General features: G+C 36.7%; 1 pseudogene; it reads left to right on the top strand.

Moving 5' to 3' along the window:
- LOC121423218 overlaps window positions 1-16,212 on the top strand; it is a 40,149-nt pseudogene that overhangs the window by 22,616 nt on the left and 1,321 nt on the right.

Below are 16,212 nucleotides of genomic sequence, written 5' to 3'. Positions count from 1 at the left end.
GTATGTAGTAGAGAGAGTGGGTCTAGTAGGGGATCAAATCAATTCATTACAGGTATGAACACAGTCACTAAAGGATGTAGTAGAGAGAGTGGGTCTAGTAGGGGATCAAATCAATTCATTACAGGTATGAACATAGTCTCTAAAGGATGTAGTAGAGAGAGTGGGTCTAGTAGGGGATCAAATCAATTCATTACAGGTATGAACATAGTCTCTAAAGTATGTAGTAGAGAGAGTGGGTCTAGTAGGGGATCAAATCAATTCATTACAGGTATGAACACAGTCTCTACAGGATGTAGTAGAGAGAGTGGGTCTTGTAGGGGATCAAATCAATTCATTACAGGTATGAACACAGTCTCTAAAGGATGTAGTAGAGAGAGTGGGTCTTGTAGGGGATCAAATCAATTCATTACAGGTATGAACACAGTCTCTAAAGGATGTAGTAGAGAGAGTGGGTCTAGTAGGGGATCAAATCAATTCATTACAGGTATGAACACAGTCTCTACAGGATGTAGTAGAGAGAGTGGGTCTTGTAGGGGATCAAATCAATTCATTACAGGTTTGATCACAGTTACTAAAGGCTGGAGAAGAGAGAATGGATCTAGTAGGGGATCACAGGTTTCATCAATTAGAGAATAAATATGCGATATACAGCACTGATTATAAAAATAATTATTATTCTCAATTAATTGTGCTGAACTAGAAAGCTGATTTTATGTTAACTCCTCTAAAAATGTCTGGTCTATCTTTGAGTGATTTGAATACATGTTTCATGAAAGGACTTGTTGGACGTTTTATCTGACAAGAAGTCCTGTTTTATCCGACAGTTACTATAGTAACAGTGCTTCTCAACCAATCAGAATCCAGGAAAGTTGTCAGATCTGACAACTTGTCGGACAAAAATATTGATGAAACGCCCCCAGGTAACAATAGGCCATGCTTGTTCCATGCCAGATATAATGCATAACTTATTTTTGTTTTCATTTCTGTTTTGTTATTACTGAGGTCTGTGTGAATTAAAAACACAGTCCATTTCCACGTGCAATGATCACTTCCACAAATTATGATACACTTGTGGCTTGTCCTTTGCTTATCTTACTCCGTAGTATTTTCTTGCAGATTGGTGCACTGATTCCCGTATCAATGATCAAAACAAATTTCATTCTTGATGTTACATGCCCTTCCGAACATGCTTAAGTTTGTGATGTAATGAGCCTGGTCAGATAAAGGAAATGTCCCTGCTCAGATTCTTGCAAAGTTGAAATGACCTGAAATGCGTCACTGTTACATAACAGAATGTGTATTCAAAACTTCTGAAGCAAGACCAATGAAATTTTCATAAAAGTTAGAAAATGCAGTAAGCTGCCTAGTGCTTTGAATTTAATTGAGAAGTATAGTACATTTTAGAATGAATTGAGCTGAATGACAGAGGGACATTTTTTGGGGGATGCACTGTAATATAAATATTTTTGTAATAAATAGTTCCTTATAACTTTTTTCATCGTCCCACTGCCAGAATGTCACATCAGTTATTGAAATTTAAATGTGACAACTGATTCTGTGCTGCTGCTGCGTTTACTGTCCCTACGGATAGATTTGACAATAAGGACCAACTTGACTGAACCTTGAGATATTAAAACAATAGTAATTCCACATGTTAAGTGAGGAGAAAATTTTGTTTCACAGGACAATGAGGAGCAAATTAGAATATTTCACATTTCATATAAAAAATATACAAAAAATAGTTAGTTGGTGATGTTGTCAGTCCCCTCATTTGCATACCGACCAGAATGTGCATATAACTGGTTTGTGAAATTAAGTGAAAGTTAAAAGTTTCCTAACTTTATTATTTTATGTCAGATTTACAAGATATTGTTAGTGTTATGCTTGTTGGATTTTTCTCTTTTTATTTAAATAAATTTTTGTTGGGATGGACTTGTCCTTTCAGGTTTCCACAAAGAAAAATTTTCAAAAACCAAATTTTTTCATATGAATTTCTTATGTATTTCTTTGTTTTTTTAATCTGTTGTTTTTCATTTTTTTTTCAATAGGAATTATCACATCCCATTTAATAACTAAATTAAATTGATTAAGCAGACCAAGTAAAATGAAAAATAATCACCCTTTTACGAAATTCATTTCCATAGACTTTGTACACAAAGTGTGAAAATGAGCCATTTTCGGCATGATATTGTCTCATAAAAATTCACGTGGCATTGCGATGCTATACCCATATGTTGTGAATATGGTCTCAAAAGTTGCGCGGCGAATTTAAAGAAAAGAGTCATAAGATTTTGCGGTGCTATCGTTTTAGGAATATTGCGTGGGCGGCCATTATGACCCCCCAATCCTTTTAGGACTAATGGCTGACCAATGGTTAAATTGAGATTCCTTTGTGAATACCACATGTTACTATTTTTAATTGTATTTTTTGTTTCTGTGTGTAGGGAAGAGTATCAGATGAACATCAATTTCAGCTAGATAATCGTCTCCAGGAGTTAAAGGATAGAGAGGAAGAAGCTAAAAGAATAAAAAAAAGATTAGAGGAACAAGAAGCAACCATGAGCTTAGAAAGAGAGAGGTTACAAGCGACAATATCAAGACTTGAAGCTCACATCAAAGAACAAAATATTCAGATGGATCAGGTCAGCCTTCTATCATTTAAAATTTTACCCAGAGATCTGCCAACTATTAACAATTTGTATAATGTTAGACCACTGTACAAAATTATGAATACTGATATGTCATCAAAAGTTTTAGTGCAAACAGGCCTGTGTGCATTGAAACACACTGGCCCGATTGTGTTCAACCAAACTCTCAAGGTTAGCATGAATGAGTATCGTCAAAATAAAATTGAACTTTGTGCGTATATACATCTTTTCTAAAGTGCACAAATTGGTTCTGTTTATCCAAAATTTCACTTGGAAGCTAAGACAGGTATAAGGGTGTCGCAACAGCCTTTCCATTTAATTTTTTGTGTGAAGTAATTTTGTATCAAATATATATAATTACTAATACAGGATAGATGGAGGTTGCGTCAGGAGCAGAATAAACTAAGCAATAATCAAAAGATGATGGAAGAAGAAAGGAAAGTAATGTCAGATCATCTTGCTGCAGAACAGACATCTTTACAACAAGCAAAGGTATTTCATCACTAACATTGTGTTGATCATGTATTTATGCAAATATTAAGATTAAAACCTATGTTTAGCCATTTTGAATTTGGCATACAACTAATAAAAAAAATAACAAACAAACCAATGAGTAATCGCTTTTAATTGTAATTTGATCAACTTGCATTAAATAAACTATTATTTTGTATTAGCAATTAAGTTATTTTATCTAAGTGTTATGTTAATGTCTTGAAAATATGTTTCTTTGATTCTAATTGCTTTATGCATGTGCCACTTACAGAATACCAAAACCCAAGAAGAGAAGTAATCTCATTGCAAAGAGTAAAATGGGAGGAATAGTTTAAAAGTCAAGTTATGGACGTTTAAAAAGTCTTGTTCTTCTTTCTATGGGGATTCTCAAATTGGCAAACATACTTCAGAATGGCAGATTTTGTGGAAAACTCTGCAATCGTTTTGTACACCAATTTTCAGACTTTCCCCATTATCTTTAAAACTTCATCTTGCCTCCTGGGCAAAGTGTATGTCATGAGAGAATATAATTCACACCACATATGTGATGGTTAGGAGGAGATAATGTGAAATATGTAAATAAAGGGGAAAATCTGTAATTTGTGTACGAAAAAATGGAGAGTTGTTCACAAAATCATCCATTTTGAAACATGTTTGCCAATTTGAGGATCCCCATAGAAAGTACAAGACTTATCGAACTTCCATAACTTCCTTATTCTATAACAAATTTTGATAAAACAAATTTTATATTGCTCCTCTCATTTCATTCTTTCTGATAAAATTGATTGTCCCCTTTCATTTTGGTTTCCGTATTGAATGGTTATACAAATTCTTGAAATGAAAAGAAAGTTTAGAACTCTTTTCTTGGTTTGGTGGAAAACATATGATTGATCTCAATCTGACCAGTATACCCTAACTAGAAGATGATTTTAAAAAGTAGTGAAAATTAGACAAGCATATCACAAGTAATTTATCAACACGAACCAACATAAGAAAGTGATGGCATTCTATTATTTTGCCTATTTTCGCAAAACAGTGTTATGCTCATCCTGGTCAGTATGAGGAAGCTATTTTTTTTAAAAGCCTGATAGTAGTAAGTACCACTTAGGGTCTGTTGCAGAAAGAGTTACGTGCATTTTAGGAAATCAAATGCAGGTCACAAACATGGCATTTGTATTGTTATGTGCGTTTTTTGAAATCAAATGCAGGTCACAAACATGGCATTTGTATTGTTATGTGCGTTTTTTGAAATCAAATGCAGGTCACAAACATGGCATTTGTATTGTTATGTGCGTTTTTTGAAATCAAATGCAGGTCACAAACATGGCATTTGTATTGTTATGTGCGTTTTTTGAAATCAAATGCAGGTCACAAACATGGCATTTGTATTGTTATGTGCGTTTTTTGAAATCAAATGCAGGTCACAGTCATGGCAATTTTGATTGTTTAAATATCATTTTTAAACAATCCCCAGAGTTCCAGAGCAATTGTCATGGAAAATATGACATAAAAGTTGTCAGCACCGACAGTTACATTTAGACATCTGTTCTCAGCCAGTAAAACCAAGGAAAGTTGCCAATTGAAAATGTTGATGGAATGTCCACCTGGAATCCATTTTCTTCTTTATATTAGAATGCTGTTTTAAATGAGCAAAAGACTCTCATGGAGCAGTGTATGGAAGAGAGAAAAGCTCTTGCTTCTGAGCGTGCTCAGTTTGCTACAACTAGAAGAGAATGGGAAGCAAAGATGAAAGAACAATCTACAAAAGCTTCTCAGGTATGATGTTTATCAATGATTTTATATTTCATCATGATGGTCAAGTGGTTCTCTATTTTGCTTTCCAATTTGAGGGTCAGGGTTTCATCTTCTTAACCATAATTTTCATTCCTTTAGCAAAGTATGTGTCAGCATTGTGCTGCACTCAACTCCGGTTAAGAATGTGTGTGTCCAGTAAGATTTATAATTTGAATGCACAAAAAAGCACCAAAGCACTGAAGCCAAAGCCTTTTGAAAGATTATTAAGACAGGGAAACCACACAAAGCAATTTAAAAAACAATGCCATAATTAACATTGTGTCTGGTCATATATTTGTTGGTTTGTTTATGGAATGAGTAGTCAGAATAAACAAAAACATATTCCTTTTCAATGTAAGAGTTACACATCTGGAGATAATGATAGTACTATATGATGTTAATTCCTTATTCTTAGGAGCAAGCTACAAGGGAGGGAACACTAGAGAGTCTATCAGCAGAACGCATCCAGATATCACTGAACAGAGAATCACTTCATAAGGAGCAGAATGACCTGGAGCTACGAAGACAGGAGCTAGAGAAGGAGCAGGAGGAGCTCCAGAAGGAGAAAGCTAGGCTCCAGCGGCTTGGTGACTCCCTTCAGACCCGGTCTAGGGAGCTCCAGGGGATGGTCTCCGATGCAGTACGAGTCAAGGAGGAAGGGGAAGCAGCATTGGTGAAGGCACGTAAGATAGAAGGGCAACATATAGCAAGGAAACAGGTAGGGACAATGCAGAATTTCATGTTTGATGTTGGTGCTGTTGGTGTTAGAAACACAATTTACAGTTTAGATCCCCCCCCTTAACTCAAATGATCCAGATCAGGTTTGGAGCTTCATTGACTTTGACTGAAAATCAACACCAAATGTCTATACTGAATTTGAATATACCTATTGGGTTTCTTCACTAGATTGGTGTAACAGAGCTGCCAAGTAGTACGATTTTTCCGTATTTCATACGGAAATCAATTTAAAATACGGCAGTACGCTTTTTCATGATAAAATACGGTAAAAAACAAATTAGAGAAGAAAAGGTATTCCGTGTGTTGCTGCCCTCTACGTTCAATGAGTTATGCTTTCATCAAGGCTTTCCGATTAGAATTTTCGATATCCTGGCGAATCAATGCGGGTCACAAGTTCCGAGCGCACGCACATAGTTTACAAGCGCAAAGCAGCGGCTCAAATCGCGACATTTTGCGACTGGTAAATACGTCTGTAAGGATGATGACGTCATCCAAGATGGCAACTTACGTTGACCGACGGAAGGATTGAAGATGACGATGTTTCGATCATAATTTGAAACGAATTAGCCGTAACTGCGGTCTAAGGTACGATATTTCAGAATTTCATACATTTTTCCGTAAATATGGATGCAATTTCTTTTTCATAATGTGATATTTTATGATTTTATGTGCAAAAAACGATCTGAAAAAAACAGGTTTCCATCGAATGTTAGATCTAACGTTACTGCTAATACGTTGTCTGTACGTACGGGCCTCCAAATTCTTCAGTCTATGTATTGGTGAGTCAGCCAACGCAGTTCAGCGGAACAACCAAAATCTAGACTGAAGCTTTCGGTCTCGTGTGCGACGATGTGGGGCGCAAAATAATGTAAGAAGTGATTGAACTTTGCCATTATGCATGCATATTTATCTCATGGTAAAAATACAGATTTTTTGGTCAAAATACTGATTTTGGGGGATAAGAATACTGAAAATGCAAAATACAACTTGGCAGCTCTGGTGTAATTTCTGTTTCTCAGATTGTCTGATACCACCATGACCCACTATGACTTTAGTTCTAATGTTTAGGGGTTCATTTCAGGGACTAATTGCCAAGAGTATCGTTTTGTTTAGGGTGCTTTTCGAGATCCCATGGTCGTGCATGGTATCCACTCGTTAATGGGAGTGGCCCCCATGGGGTCTTATTATACCCCCGCCAAACAAAGTTTGAAGATGGAATATAGGAATCAGCAATTGGTCAGTCGGTCTTCCAATCTGTTGCAAATCTTGCGCATCAAACTACTTCAATTTTTAGCTAATTTATAAATAATTATAATTTAATTTATAAAAATAAGTATGGCAAAAATCAGACTACTTTTCCAGATGTTGGTCAGTGCTCATGAAAATTAGCACAAGCATTGGTCTTCAGGTAAAAACACACTTTTCCCTTTTCCAAATGTTCTTGAAATTGTGTTGCCATGGTAACAGCATGTTATTGCCAAAAACCCATGAAAACAACTTCCCCATTTATTTTACCATTGCTTTTAAAATTTGGCACAAACATTCATCTTGGATAAAGACATGCAAGATTCATTTACGAAGTGTTTTGGAAATTCCGTTGCAATGGAATAGTAGGGTGGGGGTATTCACCTTCAGTGATAATTCTAATTACTACATGGTATTATTTGGTCTAACTGTTATATTCATTTACGCAGATGGTCTGATTTACACTTCATCTCCTCATTTTCAATTTTTTTTTTCAAATGAAAACTTGGTATGAAATAAAAGATTTCAACTAATCATATGTACCAAGTGGTTTTCAATCAGATGGGTATAGCCATACTGGAAATCAGACAAAATGGTACATGGGCTAAACTGGTACTTAGACTTGTAGATGAGTGGTTAAGGAATAAATTGAGGTTAGACCATGAGGAATAATACCAAACCGAAAATATACAAAGTCAGTTTATATCAACTGGCAGTTAATCCGGACATTGTGGTTTATGTATTAAGTCGATGGGAATAAGAGAAGGGAAGAATTATTTTAAAGAAAATATTCCTCCTCCCGCCATATCTACATATAGTTTATTACCACTTGCTTTAATACCAGTTAGTTTGATTTCCACATAATCCATCACCACTTTGACAAAGTCAGCATGATGTATCATCATTTTTTTTGTAGAATTATTACATTTATATAAATCAAGTGTATGATAGATCTGTGTATTGTAATATACTCATGTGATATAGATATAGATATTTGAGCATGATATTCATATGAAACTGGATGGTTCAGATGTGAAATATTCCATGAGAATGCACATGGTGCAGATGAGTGTAATATTGGCCCAAGTGGAATATTCCTGGTATCCCAATAAGAAAATCTATCTAATAAAAATATTATGATCATTGCAATATGCAATATGAATTGATAGTGCACATGGCAAATCATTGAGTCCAAATCATGAAGTTAAGATATTGATGCAATGTTTTCTGATTTTCCATTTCCATTTCCATGTCTCGTGCAACTTTTGAGATGAAATTTGTGATGACCTGGTACCTGGTTTGAAAATTACGCTACAAGTTCATGTCAGACCAAAAATCACTAAACGCCGTGATTTCTAAAATAAACACAAATAAATTGCAAATTCTGTTACTTGGCAAAATTCGAAATTGTCTCCGTATTTCTACTTCCACCTCATAGTAGAAATGCTAAACAGGTCACAAAGAGTGTAATAACCTCAAATCATTATATTTGGACCTTTATTTCTTGATCTATATATATCTATGATGTAGTTGATATCAGTGATCTGTCATTAAATATGACCTTTGTTTCAGGCTCTTGAATATCAACTTGAAGAACTGAGAGTAACAGAAAGGAAGATAGCAGAGGATAGAGTGCAGATAGCTGAAAATCAAAGATCATTAGAGATTTCCGCTGGGTCATTACTATGCAAACAGTGTGCTTCATCTTTATCAATGCAAAACATACACTGTAAGTCAGACTCTATGATTGTATGTCTCACCTGCATAAAAGATCGAGATTATAGGTGCCACTTGACCTGTGGATCGTTAAAATAAAGAACTATTAAAGAAATTCAGTGTCACAAAAGACTACGAATTATAAACCAAAATTAGATCTTCATGCATTTATCAAATTTTTCATGTGATACTATTATTTCCAAAGCTTGATCAACCAAGTAGAGTTATAAAAGAAAAACAATGAGCAGGAGTCTCAGTTTCTGTCTCACCTGCATAGCAGAGTGAGACTATAGGCGCCAGTATTTGTGACAGCATATCTTTGAATATATAAGGATCTAGTTCATGAAACTTGGCCATAAGGGTAATCAAGTATTACTGAACATCCTGCCTGAGTTTCAAGTCACATTATCAAGGTCAAAGATCATTTAGGGTCAATGAACTTTGACCAAGTTAGGGGTATTTGTTGAATTACCATCATAACTTTGAAAGAATATGGATCTGATTCATAAAACTTTGACATAAGGGTAATCAAGCATCACTAAACATCCTGCGCGAGCTTAATACCAGGGTCAAAGGTCATTTATGGTTAATGAACTTTGGCCAAATATTTGTTGAATTTCCATCATACATCCATACACACATCAACACCAAAGATTAACCACAATCACCATAATACCACCTACCATACACACATCACCACCAAAGATTAACTGGGCGTTGTAGCGTGCGCCTGTAATCCAAGCTGTGGGGAAGTTACAAATTGATGTAGAGGTTCGAGCCTTGGTCACGTCTTTCGGATGGTTACGTTGAAGTTCGGTCCCAGACGTAAATAATCATTTCTGATTGATACACGTCTGACAAAATTCAAACACACACACATTAACCACAATCACATACTACCACCCACCATACACACATCAACACCAAAGATTAATCACAATCACCATACTACCACCCACCATAAACACATCACCACCAAAGATTAATCACAATCACCATACTACCACCCACCATATACACATCAACACCAAAGATTAATCACAATCACCATACTACCACCCACCATAAACACATCACCACCAAAGATTAATCACAATCACCATACTACCACCCACCATATACACATCAACACCAAAGATTAATCACAATCACCATACTACCACCCACCATAAACACATCACCACCAAAGATTAATCACAATCACCATACTACCACCCACCATAAACACATCACCACCAAAGATTAATCACAATCACCATACTACCACCCACCATATACACATCAACACCAAAGATTAATCACAATCACCATACTACCACCCACCATATACACATCAACACCAAAGATTAATCACAATCACCATACTACCACCCACCATAAACACATCAACACCAAAGATTAATCACAATCACCATACTACCACCCACCATATACACATCAACACCAAAGATTAATCACAATCACCATACTACCACCCACCATATACACATCAACACCAACGATTAATCACCATCACCATACTACCACCCACCATACACACATCAACACCAAAGATTAATCACCATCACCATACTACCACCCACCATAAACACATCACCACCAAAGATTAATCACAATCACCATACTACCACCCACCATATACACATCAACACCAAAGATTAATCACAATCACCATACTACCACCCACCATATACACATCAACACCAAAGATTAATCACAATCACCATACTACCACCCACCATAAACACATCAACACCAAAGATTAATCACAATCACCATACTACCACCCACCATAAACACATCACCACCAAAGATTAATCACAATCACCATACTACCACCCACCATATACACATCAACACCAAAGATTAATCACAATCACCATACTACCACCCACCATAAACACATCACCACCAAAGATTAATCACAATCACCATACTACCACCCACCATATACACATCAACACCAAAGATTAATCACAATCACCATACTACCACCCACCATACACACATCACCACCAAAGATTAATCACAATCACCATACTACCACCCACCATATACACATCAACACCAAAGATTAATCACAATCACCATATTACCACCCACCATAAACACATCAACACTAAAGATTAATCACAATCACCATACTACCACCCACCATATACACATCAACACCAAAGATTAATCACAATCACCATACTACCACCCACCATATACACATCAACACCAAAGATTAATCACAATCACCATACTACCACCCACCATATACACATCAACACCAAAGATTAATCACAATCACCATACTACCACCCACCATATACACATCAACACCAAAGATTAATCACCATCACCATACTACCACCCACCATACACACATCAACACCAAAGATTAATCACAATCACCATACTACCACCCACCATAAACACATCACCACCAAAGATTAATCACAATCACCATACTACCACCCACCATATACACATCAACACCAAAGATTAATCACAATCACCATACTACCACCCACCATATACACATCAACACCAAAGATTAATCACAATCACCATACTACCACCCACCATAAACACATCAACACCAAAGATTAATCACAATCACCATACTACCACCCACCATAAACACATCACCACCAAAGATTAATCACAATCACCATACTACCACCCACCATATACACATCAACACCAAAGATTAATCACAATCACCATACTACCACCCACCATACACACATCACCACCAAAGATTAATCACAATCACCATACTACCACCCACCATATACACATCAACACCAAAGATTAATCACAATCACCATACTACCACCCACCATAAACACATGAACACCAAAGATTAATCACAATCACCATACTACCACCCACCATATACACATCAACACCAAAGATTAATCACAATCACCATACTACCACCCACCATACACACATCAACACCAAAGATTAATCACAATCACCATACTACCACCCACCATATACACATCAACACCAAAGATTAATCACAATCACCATACTACCACCCACCATATACACATCAACACCAAAGATTAATCACAATCACCATACTACCACCCACCATAAACACATCACCACCAAAGATTAATCACAATCACCATACTACCACCCACCATAAACACATCAACACCAAAGATTAATCACAATCACCATACTACCACCCACCATACACACATCACCACCAAAGATTAATCACAATCACCATACTACCACCCACCATAAACACATCACCACCAAAGATTAATCACAATCACCATACTACCACCCACCATAAACACATCACCACCAAAGATTAATCACAATCACCATACTACCACCCACCATACACACATCAACACCAAAGATTAATCACAATCACCATACTACCACCCACCATACACACATCAACACCAAAGATTAATCACAATCACCATACTACCACCCACCATAAACACATCACCACCAAAGATTAATCACCATCACCATACTACCACCCACCATAAACACATCACCACCAAAGATTAATCACAATCACCATACTACCACCCACCATATACACATCAACACCAAAGATTAATCACAATCACCATACTACCACCCACCATATACACATCAACACCAAAGATTAATCACAATCACCATACTACCACCCACCATATACACATCAACACCAAAGATTAATCACAATCACCATACTACCACCCACCATAAACACATCACCACCAAAGATTAATCACAATCACCATACTACCACCCACCATAAACACATCAACACCAAAGATTAATCACAATCACCATACTACCACCCACCATATACACATCAACACCAAAGATTAATCACAATCACCATACTACCACCCACCATATACACATCAACACCAAAGATTAATCACAATCACCATACTACCACCCACCATACACACATCACCACCAAAGATTAATCACAATCACCATACTACCACCCACCATAAACACATCACCACCAAAGATTAATCACAATCATCATACTACCACCCACCATAAACACATCAACACCAAAGATTAATCACAATCACCATACTACCACCCACCATACACACATCAACACCAAAGATTAATCACAATCACCATACTACCACCCACCATATACACATCAACACCAAAGATTAATCACAATCACCATACTACCACCCACCATAAACACATCACCACCAAAGATTAATCACAATCACATACTACCACCCACCATACACACATCAACACCAAAGATTAATCACAATCACCATACTACCACCCACCATATACACATCAACACCAAAGATTAATCACAATCACCATACTACCACCCACCATATACACATCAACACCAAAGATTAATCACAATCACCATACTACCACCCACCATACACACATCAACACCAAAGATTAACCACAATCACCATACTACCACCCACCATACACACATCAACACCAAAGATTAACGGGATGGTCTAGGCTGGAGATATTTATATCTCCATAAATATATTAAATTCACAAAGCAAAATGCTGAAAGTTTAATAAAAATCTGGAAACAAATATTGAAGTTATTGAATTTTAAAGATTTGCATTATTCTGGTGAAACAGTTCTAGGCATGTCTTTATGAATATTCATTAGGTGGGCTGATGATTTCTACCAAGAACTAAAACAATTGGATTGACAACTGATTAAGTGCATTAGTTATTTATTGCCACCACTTATTTTGTCATAAAGGAGACACATTAACTTATGAATGAAAAAAGGAAACATTTCATGTAATAACATAAGAAAAAAGAAAGTTGGGATGTGACATTAGCCCACCTAATGAATAGTCATGATGATGTGCATATAAATGTATTCACAAAATATTGATAAACTTTAAATTTCAAAATTTTGTTGTTATCCGATTTTGATTAAATTTTCCGCATTTTGCTCTGTGAATTTTACTCTATTTATTTAGAAATAAATATTTTCATCCCAGACCATCCCTTTAACCACAATCCCCATATTATATACCACCCACCATACACAAATCACCACCAAAGATTATGTTTTCTTTAACATACAGTACCCCGGCATACTCCTTCAAACCCAATTCCTATGATGATGTCATCAGCTGGTCCTGGTTTCATGATGTCTTCACACTACCCTGGGAGTGAGGTAATGCCTTCTAACATGGCAGATAGTCTTCTTAACAAGGCAGAACATGATAGGACTGTTAACGTTTGGAAACTTGCTGCTGAGAAGGTAAACAGCATCCACTTGAAAAAGTATATTACTTAGTTTTAGATACCATGCATAATACATGAACTTTGAACTGATATGGTATCTTGTTTGGTTTCCTTAACCCTAAAAAGACCGGGGGGGGGGGGCCGATTCAGCCCCCCCCCTCGACATTTTTCGCAGTAAATCCGCCACACAAAATTTTTTGACCGCGTCGCTCGCTGACTTTTTACTTTCAAGTCTCGCGCAACTTTTGAGACCAAAATTGTGACCCCCGGGTACGCGGTTCCGAAATTACGCAACATTTTGTAAGTGCATGCAGACCCAAAATTACTCAAAAACGTGAATTTGTGTACAAATCCAATGCAAATAGTGTACTTAGCCAAATTTCATAAATGTATCATTATTTTTCCTTTTTTCTGCTTTAAATCAATTAATTTTATCTTTTTTATGGTCAAAATAATGTCCCTGACAATTTCCATTGAAAAAACAATAAAAAAACAAAAAGTCAAAAAACAAAGAAATACATAAGAAATTTAGAAAACAATAGAATACATAAGAAAATAAATGTGATTTTGAAATTTTTTTAAAATCAATTTGATCAGATGCCTATCTAGAGTATGTGAAACAAAAATTAGCATTTCAGGGGCATTATTTTATTAATTAGAGCAAACTTATGATTTTACGATAATGCCATGGGTAACGCACGTGCCAATTTTCGTCGCGATCGTCAGTCGAGATCATAATGGGGGGGGCTGAAACCCCCCCAGTCTTCTTAGGCATCGAAATAGCCCAGTCTATTTAGGGTTAATGGCTTTTACCGCTACCTATTTAGAATACAAATTTCATATATTGAATATCTTTGTTCTTCCATGAGACCTTATTCATAAAATATGGTTGAGAAAAATTTGCATGAAAACATGGTTGATTTGTACCCATTCGATGAGTTGTTGAACAACAAGCACGATCGCGCGATCGACGGCCGAGATCATAAGGGGGGGCTGAATTAGCCCCCCCCCCAGTCTTCTTAGGTGTCGAAATAGCCCAGTCTATTTAGGGTTAAACGGCAAGTCCACCTAAACAAAAAAGTGATTTGATAAAAATCTAAGTTGCACAATGCCAATAATTTCATATTAATTGGATGTGAAACAAGAGGGTTTTTTTTAATTTTGGTTACTTTTCACAAAATAGTTTGATTATACAAAGTGATTTGAAAATAAGAGAGAGAAAATAAGACATTACCCACTCATGATTTTTATTGTTATTGTATGAATTATAAAAATTTCAAGTTCTGTTGAGTTTACAACTAAGAAGCACTTCAGGGAATCATTATAGGTTCAAACAAGGGGAATGTCCCATGTTAAGGAAGGAATCCAAACTTGTTTCATATCCTTATGAAGAAAAAAGTAAAGCCCCAGTCACATATAGACACGGATCCTCACGGGTCAACACGGCAATGCTGACATGATCCGGGGAAGTCCGGGATCATTTTGCCCCCAGATTAAGCGTCGACGAGCGTTGATGACGGCACACACGGCATCTTCACAAGAATCTACACGGACCATGCCGACAGAGCATGTCGTCTACACAGATCATCTGGTCGTCTACATGGACAAACACGTCAGCAACACGTACCTACACGTCAGCTACACAAACCAACTCGTCAGCATTATGGACCAACACGTCAGCTAATGTACACCGACCAAAACGTCAGTAACACGAACCAAAATGTCAGCTTCACGGACCATCACATCAGCTACAAGGATCAACACAGCAGCTATATTGACCAGCACGGCAAATGAAAATCTGCTCATAATAATGAGCTGATATTTCTTTCTTTCTTCTCATTGCAACATCATATTAGTTTTCTGAGTGAATAACAAAAAAATATATCTCCAAACTTCAATCATTAATACCTTTTTTTATACAACGTGGTTTACTATTTCTACAGTATTTGCTAAGTACTTGAAATCTTGAACAACAAATGTAATTATGAATATTCAATCATCAATTAATTAAGCATTTTTGTGTCAACAAAATTAACAACTACTGAAAAGTTCATAAAGTAAACAGCGTTGTATTGATTTAATGGGAAAAAAGAACACGGACTGCCAAGGATACTCCAGGCAGCTACATGGACCGACATGTTAGCTACACGGACCATCCCGGATTGCTCATCTACCCGGCAGTCCATGGATGACGCCGGATGTTTTTGACAGTTAAAAACTGCTGTGTTGGCCTCCCGGACGTTCAAGGACCAACACGGACCACCATGGACCTCCATGGATGCCCAAGGCGCCAACACGGATCTCTCCCCGGACCACCCCGGATCAGATCAGGGATGGTCTGGGG

Source organism: Lytechinus variegatus, chromosome 10, assembly GCF_018143015.1.
Source record: "Lytechinus variegatus isolate NC3 chromosome 10, Lvar_3.0, whole genome shotgun sequence".
NCBI lineage: Eukaryota > Metazoa > Echinodermata > Echinoidea > Temnopleuroida > Toxopneustidae > Lytechinus > Lytechinus variegatus.
This window is presented reverse-complemented; position numbering and strand designations above follow the sequence as displayed.